A 22038-nucleotide genomic window follows, 5' to 3' on the forward strand; every position below is an offset into this window, starting at 1 on the left:
ATGTTATCTAGAGCACATAATGGTAGTATGATCTAAAGCATTCAAGGTTTGTGGGACCTATGCCTATACAATTTTTTAAGTATTTTGATCAATAGCCATCAAGTACTCTATGTCCTATAGCAAGATTATTTTCTGTCACTTAAAAAATAATATGATTGTTATTTTAATCTCTTCGATCAGATATAATAGCTTTATTAAATACAATTTTGCTATATTAAGGATAAGCAGTTTTTTGTTTCATTTTAAAGCAAATTATCAAACGCATTAACTACCCACATCCCTTTGTCTCATGTAAGATGTAGACAAGCACTAAGTTAGTGAGAATGTTGCTATCACAACCAGTAACTGGACTAGGCCTAATCAAATGCTCGGTATTCAGTGAGTTTGTATTTTAATAAACTGTGGTTAGATTGTTATAATATGTGGTCAGTGTGTTTATGTGGTCAGTGTGTTTATGCGGTCAGTGTGTTTATGTGGCCAGTGTATTTATGTGGTCAGTTTGTTTATGTGGTCAGTTTGTTTATGTGGTCAGAATGTTTATGTGGTCAGTGTGTTTATGTGGTCAGTTTTTAGTGACAATGTGTGGTGTGTTGTGACAATATGTGGTCAGTGCTTTTGTACAATATATGTCTGTATGTTTTTACAATATATGTGTGTTGTTACAATATATTGCAGTGTTTTGTTACAATATGTGGTCAGTGTGTTGGCACAATATATGTCTGTATGTTCTTACAATATATGTCAGTGTATTGTTACAATATATGTCAGTGTATTGTTATAATATATGGATATTGTGTTGTTACAATGCGTGTCTGTATGTTGGTACAATAAATGTCAGTGTGTTGTTACAAAATGTCAGTGTTTTGTTATGATATTTGTCAATTTACTCTGATCGTTGACAATACAAGAATCCTAAAAAAATATTTTGTTTTCTTTAGATATTTTCTTAACTTGCTAAAAACATATTTGGTCCCGCTAAAAAACTAAGCTATTGTTATAGGTGACACCATTGACAACCTAAGTAATTACAGTGTTAAGAAGTAATGTTTTAAATTAGTATTTAGTGTTAACATTTAACTTTTTTTTTCCTACAAATTCGTTTAGATATTTTTCATTGAAAGGGCTATTGTTACTTGTATACGATTTTGAAAGTTATGTTTTCACACAGTTCGAATAAGTGGAAATTTTAACTTTCCAGTTAAATTTTAGCTTTTAAATCAGTTTAAATATATCGCATTTATTATATTGTGACAAATATTCAAATAAATGGTAACTTCACATTTTACACTTGCGACAAGTACCCATACAAGTATACTATACAAGTAGCCTATACTATACATGTTTAGAAAAAAAACCTCACCAACAGTAAGTATACAAATACCTTGGGGTAAATGATTTCATTAACTTGTTGCGAGATTTTGTTCTAGAGATGTATAATATACATGTCGCAAGTGTTAACTCGGTGCAACAACATGGTGGGGACAACAAATTAGATGAACATCATTAAATTACTGGGGATTATAGTTGAACAAGTTATGTTCATGTAGGCTTTAGCTGAACACCATCAAATTAATGGGGTTAGAGTTGAACAAGTTATGTTCATGTAGGCTTTAACTGAACAACATCAAATTAATGGGGTTAGAGTTGAACAAGTTATGTTCATGTAGGCTTTAACTGAACATCATCAAATTAATGGGGTTAGAGTTGAACAAGTTATGTTCATGTAGGCTTTAGCTGAACACCATCAAATTAATGGGGTTAGAGTTGAACAAGTTATGTTCATGTAGGCTTTAACTGAACAACATCAAATTAATGGGGTTAGAGTTGAACAAGTTATGTTCATGTAGGCTTTAACTGAACAACATCAAATTAATGGGGTTAGAGTTGAACAAGTTATGTTCATGTAGGCTCTAGCTGAGCATCATCAAATTACTGGGGGCTATAGTTGAACAAGTTGTGTTCATGTAGGCTCTAGCTGAACATCATCAAATTACTGGGGGCTATAGTTGAACAAGTTATGTTCATGTAGGCTCTAGCTGAGCATCATCAAATTACTGGGGGCTATAGTTGAACAAGTTGTGTTCATGTAGGCTCTAGCTGAACATCATCAAATTACTGGGGGCTATAGTTGAACAAGTTGTGTTCATGTAGGCTCTAGCTGAACATCATCAAATTACTGGGGGCTATAGTTGAACAAGTTGTGTTCATGTAGGCTCTAGCTGAACATCATCAAATTACTGGGGGCTATAGTTGAACAAGTTATGTTCATGTAGGCTCTAGCTGAACATCATCAAATTACTGGGGGCTATAGTTGAACAAGTTGTGTTCATGTAGGCTCTAGCTGAACATCATCAAATTACTGGGGGCTATAGTTGAACAAGTTATGTTCATGTAGGCTCTAGACAAAGGTTAACTATGTCCTGTCTGGTGTCTTTAGACAAAGGTTTAACCGTCATATTTGGTAAGTGTAGGCAAATGTTGAACTATGTCATATTTGGTGACTCTAGACATAGGTTTAAGAATGTCCTACATGATGACACTAGACATAGGTTTAAGAATGTCCTACATGGTGACTCTAGACATAGGTTTAAGAATGTCCTACATGATGACTCTAGACATAGGTTTAAGAATGTCCTACATGGTGACTCTAGACATAGGTTTAAGAATGTCCTATATGGTGACTCTAGACATAGGTTTAAGAATGTCCTATATGACGACTCTAGACATAGGTTTAAGAATGTCCTACGTGGTGACTCTAGACATAGGTTTAAGAATGTCCTACATGTCGACTATAGACATAGGTTTAAGAATGTCCTACATGTCGACTATAGACATAGGTTTAAGAATGTCCTATATGGCGACTCTAGACATAGGTTTAAGAATGGCATACATGTTGACTATAGAAATAGGTTTAAGAATGTCCTACAGTTTTACTAGACAATGGCTTTCTAGTGTCCTAATGGTGACTTTAGATAACGGTTCAACATTGTCCTATATGGTTACTAGACAATAGTTTGCCTGTGATTTTAGGCGAATGTTTAACTATGCCTTGAACTTGAATCAAACAGCACCGTTTGACCAGTGCAGCGTGAACAGGGTAATATGGTCACGTGACCAGGGTAACTAGGTCACGGTTCACTGCATGCACATCTGGCCAGACCTCCCAGGTATCACGTCAATAGCACGTGCATTCACATTTGATTATTCACATCTTTTCACTATCACACACATCCTAACATTCACATTTGAATATTCACATCTTTTCACGGGCACATACATTTACATCGTACCACTATCACATACATCTAAACATTCACATTTTACAACTATCACATAGATCCTAAAATTCACATTTTACAACTATCACATAGATCCTAACATTCACATTTTACAACTATCACATAGATCCTAAAATTCACATTTTACAACTATCACATAGATCCTAACATTCACATTTTACAACTATCACATAGATCCTAAAATTCACATGTTACAACTATCACATAGATCCTAACATTCACATTTTACCACTATCACATAGATCCTAACATTCACATTTTACAACTATCACACACATCCTAACATTCACATTTTACAACTATCACATGGATCCTAACATTCACATTTTACCACTATCACATAGATCCTAACATTCACATTTTACAACTATCACACACATCCTAACATTCACATTTTACAACCATCACACACATCCTAACAATCACATTTTACAACTATCACATAGATTCTAACATTCACATTTTACAACTATCACATAGATCCTAACATTCACATTTTACAACTATGACATAGATCCTAACATTCATTTTACAACTATTACGTAGATCCTAACATTCACATTTTACCACTATCACATAGATCCTAACATTCACATTTTACAACTATCACATACATCCTAACATTCACATTTTACCACTATCACATAGATCCTAACATTCACATTTTACAACTATCACATACATCCTAACATTCACCTTTCACCGCTAGAAAATACATCCCATTATTCAAATCGGACAACTATTACATACATCTAACCACATACATTACATATCGCTAGTTACATAATCACACTAATCACATCTCATAAAAGTAGTATTTATCACACTACTCATATGACCCTGATAGATACATCACACCAGTTATAAAACCACTATGAATACATCACACCATTTATAAAACCACTATAAATATAACACCGTTTATAAAACCACTATAAATATTTTACATTATTTATACAACCACTATGAATATATCACACCAGTTATATAACCACTATGAATACATAACGCCTCTCACTAAAATTCCCATTCAAATACATAGCCACAAATATAAACACTAGAAGTGTATAAATTTGTCAACAAAATGAAAGTAACTGTATACTCTTCCTATGGTAATTTCTTGATATTTAAATTGAGAGATAACGTTTAATAACTTCAAACTATATTCTCGTGTCGGTAATTTGTTTACATCTAAATCTTCAAATTAAAATATTTTACCTACACACTTCTGGTTAAGCCATTTCCTCTCCTAGAAGAGTTGCTGTTGCCAAATATCGGTTTAGCAACCATGAGCTTTACTGACTAAATCACTCCGACCCCCCCCCCCCCCCCCCCCATTAGATTTCTCTAATTACTAATGTATAATGTACTTGCAATCTTGTAATGGACTTTTCTCCTTCAACAATGTATGTATCTGTTAAGTTATTATTTACATACACATTACATTAATCAAAATACTAGTTGTAAATTTCAAAAAACTAATTGACGTATTAGTAATTATATGAATGCATTTAAAATCTTATGTATTGTTTCGTCTAAATTTATAATTATTTGTATTTTCATGTTTTTACCAGAATTAATCGTTTTCGTTAATTAAGTTTTTTAATAAAAATATTACCTTGATTGTAATTAGTATCCCGGTGAGTGTGATGGTGATTATGTTTTTAAATAATTTAATATAGAGTTAATCAGCATGACTTTTAGTGAAGGAACATTGTAATGGGTAACTTCTAGAAAGAATATACAACTTAAACGGGATGACTTTATTACGAAATAAATGCATCACAATGGAATCTTAGTGTTGGGAGTCATCAAAGCTCACTGCCTTAAGTATTACCCCACTCCCCTCCACCCACACACACATCCCCACTACCCACCTAACCTTTTATTTATATTAACTACCCTTAACTTAAAATATGTAAATAGATAATTATTCGGTATACAAAACCTTTTGGTACACAAAAATGTATGTAAACATAATAATTTGTTTACAAAAATAGTGTGTACATGTATGTTAAGTATACAGAATTCTACATATCCTTACAGGGGCGACATAGCTATTCTTTCTTTGGGAAATTGTGGATAAATGTATAAAAATAATCTAAATAATCTAAATGACTGATGGGAATCTAATTGACTTGAATAAACCTAAATGACTGAAAAAATATCTAAATGACTTGAATAAATTGAAATGACTAGAACAGAACAAAAATTACTGGAAACTATTAAAATGACTAAAAAATAAATGACTGAAATGTATTAAAAAAGACTGAGAGAACTCTAAATGACTGTGAAATATCTAAATGACTGTTGGAAATTAAAATGACGGGAAAAATCTCTGAATAGAATAAATCAATTCAAGTAAAAAAAATCCCTATCATGTTTTCGACCCTAAAAGATTGCTCGACATGACTCCCCCCCCCCCCCCCCCCAAACCCCAAAATAAACCCCAAAATAAACCCCAGCCTGAATACTCAATCCAATACTTGTGGTAGTCTTTTATTTTTATTTAATGTGAGTGGTTGATTCGGTAATTAACTTTAGTGGTAAAATAACAATTTTATTTAAATAGTGTAAATAACTATAGTGGTAAAATAATAATATTTGTATTTAATACTGTAAATAACTTTAGTGGTAGATGATAACATTTTTACTAATAATGTAAATAATTGTAATGGTAAAATGATAACATTGTTATTTTATAGTGTAAATAACTTTAATGGTAAAATGATAACATTTTTTTATTTTATAGTAACTTAATTGGTAAAATTATTACATTTTTATTTTAATAACATACATAACTTTATTTGTAAAATGATAACATTTTTATTTATTAGTATAAATAACTTTGTTGGTAAAATGATAACATTGTTCCTTAATAGTATAAATAACTTTATTGGTAAAATGATAAAAAAATGTATTTAGTAGTATAAAAACGTTATTTTTATAATGATTATATTTTTACTTAACAGTATGCATATCTTTAGTGGTAAAATGATTACATTTTTACTTAATAGCATAAATAACTTTATTTGTAAAAAGATAAAAATTTTACTTAATAGTTTAAATGACTTTATTGGTAAAATGATTACATTTTTACTTAATAGCATAAATAAATGTATTGGTAAAACGATTACAATTTTATTTAATAGTATAAATAGCTTGGTAAAACGACATTTTTTTTTACTTACTGAAATAGTAAGATGTTTCAAATATTTTAATAATAATTTTAAGTTTAGGGGAGGGGGGAGGGATGGGTAGCTTGTTGTTGTTCCGAAACAACTTACTTTAACTATCATAAGAATTTTGGCCAAATTCACTTCTGTTGTTTATTAGGTTGTGTCTTGTTTAAAAAAAAAATCTAAATTTAAAACTAAAACTGTTGGCTTCAAAATTGGAAGTAAAGCAGCCGGTATGTGGGTTTGGTAAATTAGAACACAAATGTAATTTCATATGCATGTCGCCTGCTAATCTGCTATCTATAGTTTATTTGTGTTATAACACACACACATACGCAAACTATAAATTTACATTTTTATATATACGTATATTTTAACATACGTATATACAGGCCTAACTATATATATATATATATATATATATATATATATATATATATATATATATATATATATATATATATATATATATATATATATATATATATGTATGTATGTATGCCTAGGAACGTACATGAGCTACCTGTATAGCAGGTTGTCTGAAACTTAATGATCATCTATCACCACACACGTCTGTCATGGCATTCCTCTGACGCACCTAACACAATAGCACCATTAAAAAACGAGTTAATGTGCTGTTTACCTTATGGCGTAAAGAAAATTTCATTGATAAAATTGTATGAATGTATGTTTGGTATACCAGTATACCGGCATGTGTCACATTTACGGGTGACATAATGTCAAATTTTCGTCACGCTATTTTTTTTTTTTATTACGGGTCGCATGTAATGTAGCCTAATTGTAAACATGGGTCAGATTTGAGGATACAACTAACACGGGTCTAATGAGTTTGTAAAATGAACATGGGTCGCGTCGTGGTTAAAAAAATACGGAGGATATTCTCTAAAACAAAGAACCGTGCAAGTCTAACACAGTTATGGCCGACGTGATGAAGTCAGCACGCGAACTGCCCTACTACACAGTAGTACTTCGTGTTACATCCAAGTAAAAATTACTTTAACATTTAATTCGGAATAAATTACTTAATATATATATATATATATTTTTGTAATAGCACTTAATCGACAATGAACTCAGTTCACGATTTAAATGACGTTATATAGAAGCGATGTTTTAAAAGTATTATACATTATGACAATCGGCAGGTACCAACAGGAATAAGGTTACATAAAATGTTGGGTCAGGTCCGTTATTTAACTGTCGAATTGACCACACAATTTGATCCTAAAATAAAAATAATTAGGTGTTGATTACATACCTGCCAAGGTCTCTTGCTAATTAACTGCTGCTAATCCAGGACAGTGAACAGTAATTAACCCGAGCCGACCAGCTTAATCCGGGGCAGAAATAGACTGAAATAGAACATAAATCCTGACCTTTAACACGTCCAAATTAACCTTAATTAATGATAGGTTAACACCGCGGATCAGATAAGTAAGTTATAGTTTTTTTTTATAAAAAAAATAAATATTTTACGGTTATGTTGTATGTTCGGTCAAGCTAGCCGTAACTATAGGCTACTATCTCGGTAGTTATGACCGGTAGTTATGGCTGGTAGTTAAAGCCGGTAGTTAAAGAGTCGGGCGATGTGAACTATAAAGTTATAATAAACGCGTTAGACAGCGCGCTCGGTGTTTTCAACTTCTCATTAAAATATAAACCTGTTTTTATCGCGGAATAAAACGCTGTGAGCCGAGAGGGGTAGGCCCGACGGTCGCACGGAACGCACACCTCACATTTTTAGCACATACGGGCTAGAGAAGCTATCAACTTACACTACTGCAGAGGGGCCACTGCGTTGGTGCACATCTTTAAAAGGTTATTGGAGTTTTGTGGTCGGTTTTTAACATTTCATAGCCCGTCTTCCTAGTCAGCTAGCTCGTAGGGTACAGTAGAGGGGTGGGTGGGGGGGGGGGTCTGGTCCCATCCCCCAACCCACCACAGCCAAGGCGAATAAAATTTCTCGGGTTTTTTTTTTTTTTTTCACCATGGCGCCCCGCCATCAACTTCGCGTGACCTCGTTTTGGCCTGGGGTTGATTGACGTGGCCGTCTTAGCGGCTGGCCAATCAGCGAGCGAGGGGTCGTGCCGCGAGGGGTCTCGGGAAGACGGCGCGGCCTGTCAGTCGCGAAACCACCACCCCCACGGGCCGGCAGACGTTCGATATAGGGGAGGGTCGGGCCGACACCACGCAGAACTTGGCCTAGCACGAGGGTTGCGCGTCTGCGCATCCCGACCGTTTTCATCGCTAAAACCATCGCACACATCGTCGCTGGGTTGGTAGACGACATGCAGACGTCGAGTTGTTCAGACTTTTATTTTATTTAAATTAAAAAAGACTTATAAAAAATATATCAACGGTCAATTGTATTGTAAGGGAATCTGTATACCCCCCACCCCCTTTTTTTTAGTGATGTTTGACAGGTCACATAGCGTGACGGAGGGGCGGGCTTAGAATTGATTCTTTAAACCTACAGAAAAGTTGACCGGGTGTTGACCGAATGTTGACTGAATTTACACTGAATTTACACTGAATTGTTGACCGAATGTTGTCTTTAGTTGACTGAATGTTGACCGATTATTAAACAAATATTGACTGAATGTTGACTGATTATTAAACAAATATTGACCGAATGTTGACATAATGTTGACTTAACTTGTCTGAGTGTTGACTTAATGTTAACGGAATGATACTGAGATAAACTAAAAGCAGATATTGATATTTTTTTTTTGCTACAAATCATTTGCATAAGTTCATGTAGGATTTTTTAGCTGTAATTTCTTTTTTAACTGAAGAAAAAAATGGATTAACGGCAACATTTCGTAAGATCGTGTCTGATAACGGTTGATTGGCTTTTTAGAATCCGTTGAAAGGTCGAATTGTACACAAAACCACTGACCGGTTAAAATTGGATTATAGAAAAAAAAAGTCGTATCATATACATTTTCTAGCTAAACCCTATATTCACAGTGGGCCTTGCTTAAGCAGCCCCTCCCCCCAGTCCCCACCCCTACAATGATTTTTTTTTTAACCTGTGCAGCACTAACCGAATGATGGATGCCGCGATCTTTAATTTGTAAACAATTCTAAACTGGATCCTTCTTAACATCAGCCGGCAGGGGGTCGGGTAAGGGAGGGGTGGGGGGGGGGATCCGGACCCGTGATTTCAATTTACTTTTATCTGTCTAAATTTGTCACCGAGAGGATCACGTGACCGGGTCCAATGTCCAGCGACCGTCAGCCGCGCTGGTCGTGATCGATCCATCGACCCACGGGGGAGGGAAAAGTCATTTTAAGTTCAAACGTCACCATTGGTACCGAGTCATTATGACCCCGTCTCCAAGTGGCATGCTACTATTGGGTTAGGCGTACCCCACGGCTCCAGAGTATACAATTTTTAGAATATTATTTTTAAACACACACAAAAACACAAACACACAAACACACAAACACACACACACACACACACATATATATATATATATATATATATATATATATATATATATATATATATATATATATATATATATATATATATATATATATATATATATATATATATATATATATATATATATATATATATATATATATATAAAGAGGATACAATAATACAATAGGCCGGCAGTCTGTGGCGTTTTGGGTAGTTTGTAAAACTCGACTCTGGCTGTCCATAAATTTATACATCCAACTCAATTGAAAGTCAGTAGTGCAACTAGGAGTGAGTAGACCCGCAGCGTGCATGCGTGAGCACCGTGCGCATGCATGCACCTGGTGAGTCGCTATTGTTGTGTTCAATGCGATTACAGCGATTCCAACAAGATAACAATGGCATGGTTGTAGTTCTGTTAACCTTATTGTGTAACCTTTTGTTTTCGCTATGGGCTTATACACAGAGTTTATTTCTACAGCCCATCCCTCCCCTCCGCCAATGAACAAAATATAATGAATAAACAAATATAAACAATGTACCCCCCCCCCCCCGTCAGTCCGAAAATATAAGTTCCTTCCCGTCCCCGCTGCTTCGCCCAGCTTGCGATGACTGTCTAGCGCACAGGGTCTACCTAGCACACAATGACTAACACACTTCGAGTCTTTCTAACACAAACTGACTCTGTCTAGTACAAATACTGACTCTGTCTAGCTCACAATAAACTATCTAGCACACACTGCCTATGTCTAGCACACAATGGCTATCTAGCACACACTGACTCTGTTTAGCATACAATGGCTAGCACACTGACTCTGCTAACTACAATCTAAAACTACCCACAGCCCAATCAACTCGATCTAGCACACTCGTCCTCTGCCCAGCACACCCCTCGTACCCACCAGTCCACGGCTTTGAACTGGGACATAAATGACCAATCAATGAGAATCTCTTGCTTGAAGAAGATCATAATAAATTAAACATAAAAAAACCAGTCGCCATAGTTCGCTACACGACCTAATAGCACCAGGAGACGCACTGGCATCGCAGGGTAAGTTGGAGGCTGTGCACAGTGGTGGTGGTGTTGATGTTTCGTGGTGTGGTGGATAATGTGTGGGGTGTGTGTGCGTGTGGGATGTGTGGTGTGTATGTGTGGGTATGGAGGGTGTATGTGTGGGTATGTGGTATGTATGTGAGGGATGTGTGGTATGTATAGGAGGGGCGTTTGGTGTGAATATGAGGGGTGTGTGGTGTATATGTGAGGGGTGTGTGGTGTGTGGTGTGTATGTGAGGGATGTGTGGTGTGTATGTGAGGGATGTGTGGTGTGTATGTGAGGGGTGTGTGGTATGGATGTGTTTGGTGTGTATATGACTGATGTGTTTAATTGAAATATGACAATAGATGTCATGTATGTAACCCGTATCTGAAGTGGGCCCCTGAGATCATATACGTGCATGACATTTTTAGCCTCGCTTTCCCTGTTAACTTTTTTCAAATCATAACAAATCATAACAAATCATAACAAATCATAACAAATCAGAACAAATCAGAACAAATCAGAACAAATCAGAACAAATCAGAACAAATCAGAACAAATCAGAACAAATCAGAACAAATCAGAACAAATCATAAGAAAACTATAAGCCGTTATTCCGCAAACTATATCAAAGTGGACCAATAAACAAATTAAAATGCCCATACAAAAATGGTCCATAAACAATAACATAATAGCTCTAAAACAATAACTATCAGTCCCGGAATCAACCCAGCTCTAAAAAGTACCTAACTCAAGTAAGGGCTGGGCATAGTGTTGACCACACTATCCCTTCATATGCCGAGGTCATAGAACCAGGTGAACTCTACTTTAGTAGTCCATTGGACCTTCAGATTTAGAAAGGGAACTAACTACTTACTAAACAATAACCACAAGTAGTCTTAGTTTGGTACTGGATGGAGTTACCACCCCCCCCCCCCCCCCCCAATTGCGAAAGAATGATACCACAATCACACAAAAACTAGGATTTGAACCGACAAAAAAAGAACCTAGCATTTAGGAGTAGTTTTGGTTCGTGAAAAACGAACATATTTAAACAGTCGGATTCGGTTCAAGAAAAGACAGCAGACAATTTAGGATTTAGATTTGTATCAAGGACGTCAGCAGACAATTTAGGGCTAAGATTTCGATACGCTAATCCAGGACCAGACGGTACCGTTGCGACAGGAACCGAAAGCGTAGACCGGAATATCTTCTGTTGGGTTCGGGTGGTTGGGGTTCACGTGACTAGATCAAAGAGTCGCCGCTGATTCCAGACGAAGATTCTAGATTGAGATAATCCTCGCCTCCACTCACAGCATCGCTTGGATCTCAACAATTTACGGCTGGAAAATTTGTCGAAAAAAAAAGTTCTTTTTTCGTTGTTGTTTTTTTTTTTTTTTTTTTTGCTCACCGTGACTATAAATCTAAGATGGCTCACGATGTAAGGCATGCACGTTCCTCTGCTGCTCACCAGCAAGCCATCGCCAGAGAGTCGCAGAAATGCTGACGGCAGACCAGATTCGGGGCAAGATGGAGGCAAGTCAGTCGGAACGGAACTTCACACGGAACTCTTTTACGCATGCGCACGTTTTGAAAGGGCCAGAGGCAATAAAGATAAAACCCTGGAATTGATTCGAGCCACAGACGGAGGCTGGAATATTCCAGAAACTTTTGTTTTGATCCGTACAAAATTATCCAGTTATCTCAGTATTTGGGTGACTAGTCTAACGTAGCTTTTTGTAGTAAGAATATTTAAATGGTTATAAAATATTAATGACAAAACATTTAATTAAGAAAGCGAAACCTAAATCAAACAAAGGCATTATTATCATTTGTTTTTGGCATTTATACACCTTACTAATCAAATTTACATCGTTCCCAGAATTCAAATTAAAAGTATAGTACAAATAACGTATAGTTAAATTTTATATTGTCTTTATCATTAAGCGTACTATATCAACTGCCTTGTTATTTCACAATATGTATTTCTTTTCTGTAATATATAATAACTTTGTATTATTCTCGAGTATTCCGGAGGTCTTAGCGGTATCAACTTCTGTCATTAGAACGAAAGGAAAACCTCCATTTCTAAACAGTTTACTGTAAGCCATCATCCGCTGTCATTTGAAGCTAAAACTTGTAGTTTGAAGCGGTACCTTCTATAACTCGCCTTAACGTCGGCGTCGTAAATATTAGCTGAGCCGTCGCTGAAGGTCTCTCTGGAAACTGTTTTTATCAAACAAACCGTTGACAGACGGGTCTTGGAGTTGTGGGTGCCAGATAGGCCCCGGGCTTACAAGACAATTTATGCCCCGACAACTTTGAGAGGATGGCGAGGACTGTTGTGTGGGGGGGGGGGACACCAACATCACCCCCACCCCCCACCCGGTCCTACTCGTAGGTACAGAGTTAGGAGAAGTGTTGTGGGGGGGGGGGGAAGGACCAACATATTCCCCCCCCCCCCCACATCCCACCCGGAACCTACAGAAGTGTTGTAAAAGTAACGGGATGAATGACTTAAGGAAACTTAAAAGGAAAATCATCACCGGCGAATTTTAAGGCTGATTCTATTTTTAGAAACGTGTGTGTTTGTGACGTAGCTAGCATAAAATAAAACAAAAAAAAACGTCAAAGAAACAACAGCCTGCTCATTATTGGCTTTTAAAGACATTTTTACAGTAAGCCAGCATTGAACATTTTTTTTTTTTTAAATTTAAAAAGCTTATCTTGAAAAAAAAATTAAAACGCATATTATCAATAGCGCTTTAGAATAATGATGCTTGTCAATTCTTTAACAAGAGCTATAGTTCAATCTAATTTATAGTAATAATCAGCAAACAGGTGAAAAATAGTAGCACTATTTAAAAGTAGATATACTAAAAAAAACTAGTGAAACAGCTAAAGCAGTTTAAGTTTACTGATACCATATTATATAGCAATACTGAGAACAAATTACCGTAGTTATAATTAATACACCATTAATAACACATTTATAATTATACGAATTTAAAAGCACAAATCGTCTTCTTCAGCAATATATCATGAAATCAATTTCAGTATAATGTAGATTTTACTACATAAGGCCTACATTAATTTTTTGTAGCAATATTTTCTCAATGTACGCCTATAATAAAATAAAACAGTTTCAGTCGCTTTCATTTATTTCATCAATACACACTTGAACAATCGCTGATAACCTTTTTACATGCGCGATACACACATACACACATACGCATACACACATTTTTCCTACACACGATTACACTCCAAGGAATGGATACATATACATTTAACATATACACGAACACACACACATACACACATATATTGGCGAAATCAACTTTTAGACTGAAATATTAGATGACTTTATTTTTATCTCATGTCCATATCTAATTTAGTAAATATATAGCTAAATATACAGCGACATATGAACGAATATAAACAAATAGCACAGGCACGTATATCAACATACATATCGATGTATACTTTATATGTAAACATATGTACGCTTTAAAATCCGAAATGGAATGCTGATATAACATATACTTCAAAACACACAGCTATACACATAAATATATATATATACAGAAACGTGTAATTAAACCACATAACTTCTACACAGTAGCCACATATTTGCTACCTTGTTACCCAAACCATTTCACCACATAACTGCTACACTGTAGCCACATATTCGCTACCTTATTACCCAAACCATTTCGCCACATAACTGCTACACTGTAGCCACATATTCGCTACCTTATTACCCAAACCATTTCGCCACATAACTGCTACACTGTAGCAACATATTTGCTACCTTGTTACCCAAACCATTTCGCCACATAACTGCTACACTGTAGCCACATATTCGCTACCTTGTTACCCAAACCATTTCGCCAACCCCGTACGTCATAACGACATGTAGCACCCGTCCCTCCCCTCCCCCCAGGACAATACAGGATGCACCTTCGCTCCCTCCCACTTCAGTACAAAGACATCGGGATAAAAAAAAAACAGCTCCGCGATCCACAGCAACGTTTCTGCCCCTCCATTTTCCCCAATCGGCCAAACCCCTTTGATCTTGCCGGGGGCCGGTCGTTACGTCCCCCCTCCCCAGTCGTTAGAGCGACGGGCGGGTGGCGAAAACGTCTTCAAAATGGCCTCCAAACTACTCCCTCCTTGTGCCACCGGAGTAGAGGGACGACCTACGGTAAAACACCGTAAGAGAATTCATTTCATTTTTCAAGTTTTTAAATCGTTTTCTGTGAACTGAGAGTTAAACAGAAAATATGGTGGCAATTTTTTTGAAAACCGTTTCTTTAATTAATAAACTAGAATACATTTAAAATCCTGAATTAATTAATTAGTGTCTAGGATACCATTGAAATGCAAAGAGCATCGTAATGCTCATGATATACTAACAAAACATGGAGGACGAATAAAAAGTTCTAAGGAATGTACTTAATTATCTTTAAGTAATTTCCTAATATTGAATTATAAGTAGTCTTACTTCATAACCATAATATTTGAGTGTAATGACAAACAAATTAAACATAAACAATATATTTTGGCTACATTATACTTTATGAGACAGTCGTAGAAAGTGCAAAAACAAAAAAAAAAGTTCAAAGAAATATAAAAATGTATTTTGAAATTTAAATCCCAATTGGGCAGAAATAATAATATAACAATGGGGTAAAGTGGAGCCTAACCAAGATACTTTAACGTTGGGGGGGGGGGGGGGAATTAAACAAGGGATAGGTTAAGATCAAGGCTGTCAATAGTGTAAAGATAATCGCGGATATAAATGTATCTAACAAATCCCCGGATTACATAACTTGATACCTCAACCCTGGACTTGAACCCTGACATACCAAATTTAAAAATAAACCCTGAACATGAGTCATAAATATAAATCCTGAAATTGAACTTTGATATACACATGTTAGAATATGAAGACTAAATACGAACCCTGGTATCAACCTATAACATGAACCCTGATATACCAAGTTTAGAATGTGAACCCTGATGTACCATACCTGAAACGAACCATCAGGTTCAACACGCCAGTACATCGGAGCTCACCTGTGTGGGAGTGACGCCAGGTACCACCAGGTAACTCGGCCAGGTAACTCGGCACTTACGGCGTTTACTGGGAGGACCACTCGATTGAGGCAATAATCAGCTCAAGTCATTTCTCTATCACCACTCCCCACCCACGCGCCTCACCCAACACTCACAGAAAATAAATTATGATTCCACCTGCTTTCTAGAACAAAAATCCAACAGTCCCGGGATGTCTAGTTTTGAACCCACACCCCCACCCTCAACACAACTAACCTCAACCCCAGTACACTAATCTTACGAAACAGAGGCGTAGTTGCAAGGTGGGTTGTACGGCAGCTTAAGCTAGAGATTATCGTGTTAAAATTTGACGGTGATGCTGAGTGTTCATAGCTATAAATACATTGTCAGCGGAGTGGTAAAGAGCGAGAGTTTGATAGAAGCATATACACGGACATAGGTCTGTTATACTCACTAACATATATCCGTACATACTTACACACACACATACAAATACCTACACACACATATATAGGCCACAAGATATATATATATATATATATATATATATATATATATATATATATATATATATATATATATATATATATATATATATATATATATGCAAATTAGTGGTTGAATCTTTAGAAAAATATATGACGTTTTAGTCATTAGTACTTTTACATTTTTTGCGTGATTTTCGTGACTTTTTACTATTACTTAAGTTTGAACCGTCAATTCTGTTTTCCATATAGAAGTTTTAGGAAGATGGATTGGAGTTATGTTTTATTTATATGTTATGCTTTCTATTATTTTTTAATTTTTATTAGAAATCTGTTGAAAAGCATATATAAAAAGAAGAGTGTTTCAAACCGACCTACCATCTTTGCAAAGGGAAACTTTGCCGACATGAAGTAATGCGAAAGTTTCTGATGAGAAAGAGCAATTAACGTTTCATTCGACAATCTTAGCTCGCCATACCAGATGCACGCGTCATTTCAACTCTTACAAAAACATTATTTCTGTTTCATCCTCAATTTACGAGTCCCAGCATTAATTTTTATTTGTTCCACCTTTACCTCCAATCTGGATTAGACTTTATTGATGTGCTTCCCCTACCCAACCCTCCCCCTTTCCAACATTTTTTATTGTTTCGCTAAAACGCAAAATGGAAGACTTTGTTTTCCTGTGAAAATTAATCACCAACTCAGCTACTTCTGTTGGTGTTTGAACACCAAGGGCATCAACTCTTAGTCATCCAGCGGCAGTGATCTCCCCTTACGGGCCGAGTTGTTTTTAAATAGCTCACACCTTGACTAATAGTCTTTTTAATATCCGCTGTGGGCTTCCCGTTGACAGATTTAGGTGTAAATTATTTAGCTGCGATTCATTTGGCCTCTTTCAGGGTCAGTTACCTGGTCAGTTGAAAGCCGGAACGTGTGTTTGATGCAGTTTGACCATTAACTGCTGGGGTGATTTCATGGAGTGAGCGGGAGTGATGCGGAGGAGGTGGGAGGGGGAGCTAAGAGGGGAGGGAAACAATAGTGTAAGGAGCTAAGAGGGGAGGGATATAATAGTGTAAGGAGCTAAGAGGAGAGGGAAACAGTGTAAGGAGCTAAGAGGGGAGGGACAATAGTGTAAGGAGCTAAGAGGGAAGGGACAATAGTGTAAGGAGCTAAGAGGGGAGGGACAATAGTGTAAGGAGCTAAGAGGGGATGGACACGATTGTGTAAGGAGCTAAGAGGGGAGGGAAACAATAGTGTAAGGAGCTAAGAGGGGAGGGACACGATAGTGTAAGGAGCTAAGAGGGGAGGGACAATAGTGTAAGGAGCTAAGAGGGGAGGGACAATAGTGTAAGGAGCTAAGAGGGGAGGGACACGATAGTGTAAGGAGCTAAGAGGGGAGGGACAATAGTGTAAGGAGCTAAGAGGGGAGGGACACGATAGTGTAAGGAGCTAAGAGGGGAGGGAAACAATAGTGTAAGGAGCTAAGAGGGGAGGGACACAATAGTGTAAGGAGCTAAGAGGGGAGGGACAATAGTGTAAGGAGCTAAGAGGGGAGGGACAAGATAGTGTAAGGAGCTAAGAGGGGAGGGACAATAGTGTAAGGAGCTAAGATGGGAGGGACAATAGTGTAAGGAGCTAAGAGGGAAGGGACACGATAGTGTAAGGAGCTAAGAGGGGAGGGACAATAGTGTAAGGAGCTAAGAGGGTCGGGACAATAGTGTAAGGAGCTAAGAGGGGAGGGAAACAATAGTGTAAGGAGCTAAGAGAAGAGGGAAACAGTGTAAGGAGCTAAGAGGGGAGGGACAATAGTGTAAGGAGCTAAGAGGGGAGGGACACGATAGTGTAAGGATCTAAGAGGGGAGGGACGCAATAGTGTAAGGAGCTAAGAGTGGAGGGATATAATAGTGTAAGGAGCTAAGAGGGGAGGGACAATAGTGTAAGGAGCTAAGAGGGGAGGGACAATAGTGTAAGGAGCTAAGAGGGGAGGGACACAATAGTGTAAGGAGCTAAGAGGGGAGGGACACGATAGTGTAAGGAGCTAAGAGGGGAGGGACAATAGTGTAAGGAGCTAAGAGGGGAGGGACAATAGTGTAAGGAGCTAAGAGGGGAGGGACAATAGTGTAAGGAGCTAAGAGAGGAGGGACAATAGTGTAAGGAGCTAAGAGGGGAGGGACACGATAGTGTAAGGAGCTAAGAGGGGAGGGACACAATAGTGTAAGGAGCTAAGAGTGGAGGGATATAATAGTGTAAGGAGCTAAGAGGGGAGGGACAATAGTGTAAGGAGCTAAGAGGGGAGGGACAATAGTGTAAGGAGCTAAGAGGGGAGGGACACAATAGTGTAAGGAGCTAAGAGGGGAGGGACACGATAGTGTAAGGAGCTAAGAGGGGAGGGACAATAGTGTAAGGAGCTAAGAGGGGAGGGACACAATAGTGTAAGGAGCTAAGAGGGGAGGGACACGATAGTGTAAGGAGCTAAGAGGGGAGGGACAATAGTGTAAGGAGCTAAGAGAGGAAGGACGCAATAGAGTAAGGAGCTAAGAGGGGAGGGATATAATAGTGTATAGAGCTAAGAGAGGAGAGACGCAATAGTGTAAGGAGCTAAGAGGGGGGGGGGACACAATAGTATAAGGTGTTAAAAGAAGGACAAAAAAACATAAGAGTGTAAGGAGCTAACTGGCGAAGAAAAGAAGAAATAGACAAAGGATGTAAAAAGCTAACAGATGAACAGAACTAGAGAGAGACAGAGACAGAGACATTAGCAGTGTAACAAGTAGCTGGTGCTCTTTCATCCACACCGCCGTGAGCTGAGCTTCAAAACAAGAGGTTCGTGTAAATCAAACTAATGGAGGTTTCAATGTGGTACAGACTTCACAACACGCTAGATCTATTGGGGTGGCAGAGGTAGTTTATGTTTTTTTGTGTCTAGTTTTTACTGTAACGGTATACACTCAGATATATTTATATACGTACACCCCTCCATTATATATATATATATATATATATATATATATATATATATATATATATATATATATATATATATATATATATATATATATATATATATAATATATATATATATATATATATATATATATATATATATATATATATATATATATATATATATATATATATATATATATATATATATATATATATATATATATTTGTACATATGTGTCTGTATATTTTAGATATCTTTATATACTGCATATCAATATAGCCATCAATCTATGTCATCTAGAACTGCTCAACAAATATTTTACCTGCTTGTATTTTTTACCTGTAATAAAGCATGTGTGTGCATCAGTTAACCTTGCTCATTGCATCTATCGCACGTGTTAAATCGCGAATATTTCTAGAATAAACTCGCATACCTGGGACTAGGATATTACCTTGTGCATGTGCCATGCATACGATAATTTAAAAGTACGTTTCTACTTAACAGCTGCAACAGTGTTAATTAATCTTAATGATGATAATAATTAGCTTCAGTTTCCGTACAATAAGCTTATTTTTTGTTTTAATGCGTTTATTTTAAACTCTTTGGAAAGTGTGCACATGGTTCTTACTTTTTACAAGTAAATACAATTGTCATAGAGAGAGTGTGGTTATAATATCACTTTCCGTTTTTTTTTTTTTTTTTGTTTTTTTATTAACATATTTTTAATAATGTGATTAAAATAGATTTTACAGTACCATCTTTTGATGTAATACAATACAATTTGACAGACACCAGTAACATATTATAGACTGACACACGCGTAACAACATCACTAAACATCACAATACAAAAGACATCACTAAACATCACAATACAAAAGACAGCATTGCTAAACATCACAATACAAAAGACATCACTAAACATCACAATACAAAAGACAGCATTGCTAAACATCACAATACAAAAGACAGCATCACTAAACATCACAATACAAATGACTTCATCACTACACATCACAATACAAAAGACATCATCACTAAATATCACAATACAACAACATCACTAAACATCACAATACAAATGACTTCATCACTACACATCACAATACAAAAGACATCATCACTAAATATCACAATACAACAACACCACTAAACATCACAATACAAAAGACAACATTACTAAACATCACAATACAAAAGACAGCATCACTAAACATCACAATACAACAACATCACTAAACATCACAATACAAATGACTTCATCACTACACATCACAATACAACAAACAACTACACAAAACATCACAATACAACAGACAACTATACAAAATATTACACTACACACCCTGAATTAACACAAATGTTCTAGACACAATTCTATGACAAACCACCATTCTAACACCATTATAAAGGCACAGCGACACAAAAACAATTATACAACACACCATCATATATCGGGTACATCAGTATATAAAAAAACTCATATTCTACTGAGTTTAAACATATTTCATCAATTTGTGAACATACCAGGGGCGGAACTACAGTGCCGCCAGACCCCGCAATGCGGGGGGGCCCAGGAAGTTTAGGGGCCCAGAGCTGACCATAATCAATTTTTTTATAGTTAAAAAATAATTTTCTAGTAAAAACAAAACAGATCTATAATACAGTAGTGATGTTCTACAGTAGCTAACACATGCTATTTCGTAAAGGAAAAAAATATATAGGCTACATGACTTGTAGTGTGAAAGATAGGCAAACGTTCTAACCACTCCCATGACTTATTTCCCTTTTTTAAATAGTTAAATATGTGTGCTCTTAAGAAATTTTTAATAGATTTGCGATAAACAAATTAAAAAGCAATTACTTCTCTTAGTTATTATTTTTTTTAAATACATTATAAAAATGACATAGTATAAAAAGGAAATGTATTAAAAGCTAATAAAATAAATACTAAAAACATAAAATAATCATAAGGCGAGAAACCATTACACATACAAAGCTTTTCTGCTTTATATTCTTTTGACCGACTTGTATATTAGAGAGCACTATGTCAGACATCAAAACAGAGAATTTCTAAGCAGGCCAATAGCACACACACAAATTATGTGATGCTTTAGCATATTTTAATTTAAAATAAAAACTAAGGATGTTTACTTATTTTCGAGTTTCGGTCAAGCCCGTATTGAGTATTCTATGTACGTATTTCGTATTTTCGTATATAGGATCCTTATATATATATATATATATATATATATATATATATATATATATATATATATATATATATATATATATATATATATATATATATATATGGGGCCCAAAAAAATTTTTTGCGGGGTGGCCCATTTTTTCTAGTTCCGCCACTGGAACATACTGCTACATATGTTGCAAAAACAGTATGTCAATCAAAGCTCAGCTTCTCAATGATAATTAGTACTTAATTAACCTTCTAGGGCAACATCCGCGTTTAGGTAAAATTAAACTTCTTGCAAAACAAATGCCCCTGTCGGCGAAGCTAACGTTTAAAAACATTTCCACAACAAATAACAG

At 36.1% G+C, this 22038-nt stretch overlaps 1 protein-coding gene across 4 annotated transcripts in view; it reads right to left on the bottom strand.

Annotated features, from left to right (window-relative positions):
* LOC131928776 (homeobox protein mab-5) overlaps positions 1 to 22038 on the bottom strand; it is an 89788-nt gene that overhangs the window by 37331 nt on the left and 30419 nt on the right. For 2 of the 4 annotated variants that reach the window (XM_059284901.1, XM_059284899.1), the window contains one exon: positions 7758 to 7851. The gene's annotated coding sequence lies outside the window, so the exon portion shown is untranslated. Of the gene's footprint in view, positions 1 to 7757; positions 7852 to 7975; positions 8099 to 8274; positions 8361 to 22038 lie in introns of those variants that run through there. The other 2 variants (XM_059284902.1, XM_059284903.1) reach the window with 2 other exon arrangements.

Source organism: Physella acuta, unplaced genomic scaffold (assembly GCF_028476545.2).
Source record: "Physella acuta isolate Inbredline_101_S28 unplaced genomic scaffold, ASM2847654v3 ptg001545l, whole genome shotgun sequence".
NCBI classification, from domain to species: Eukaryota; Metazoa; Mollusca; class Gastropoda; family Physidae; genus Physella; species Physella acuta.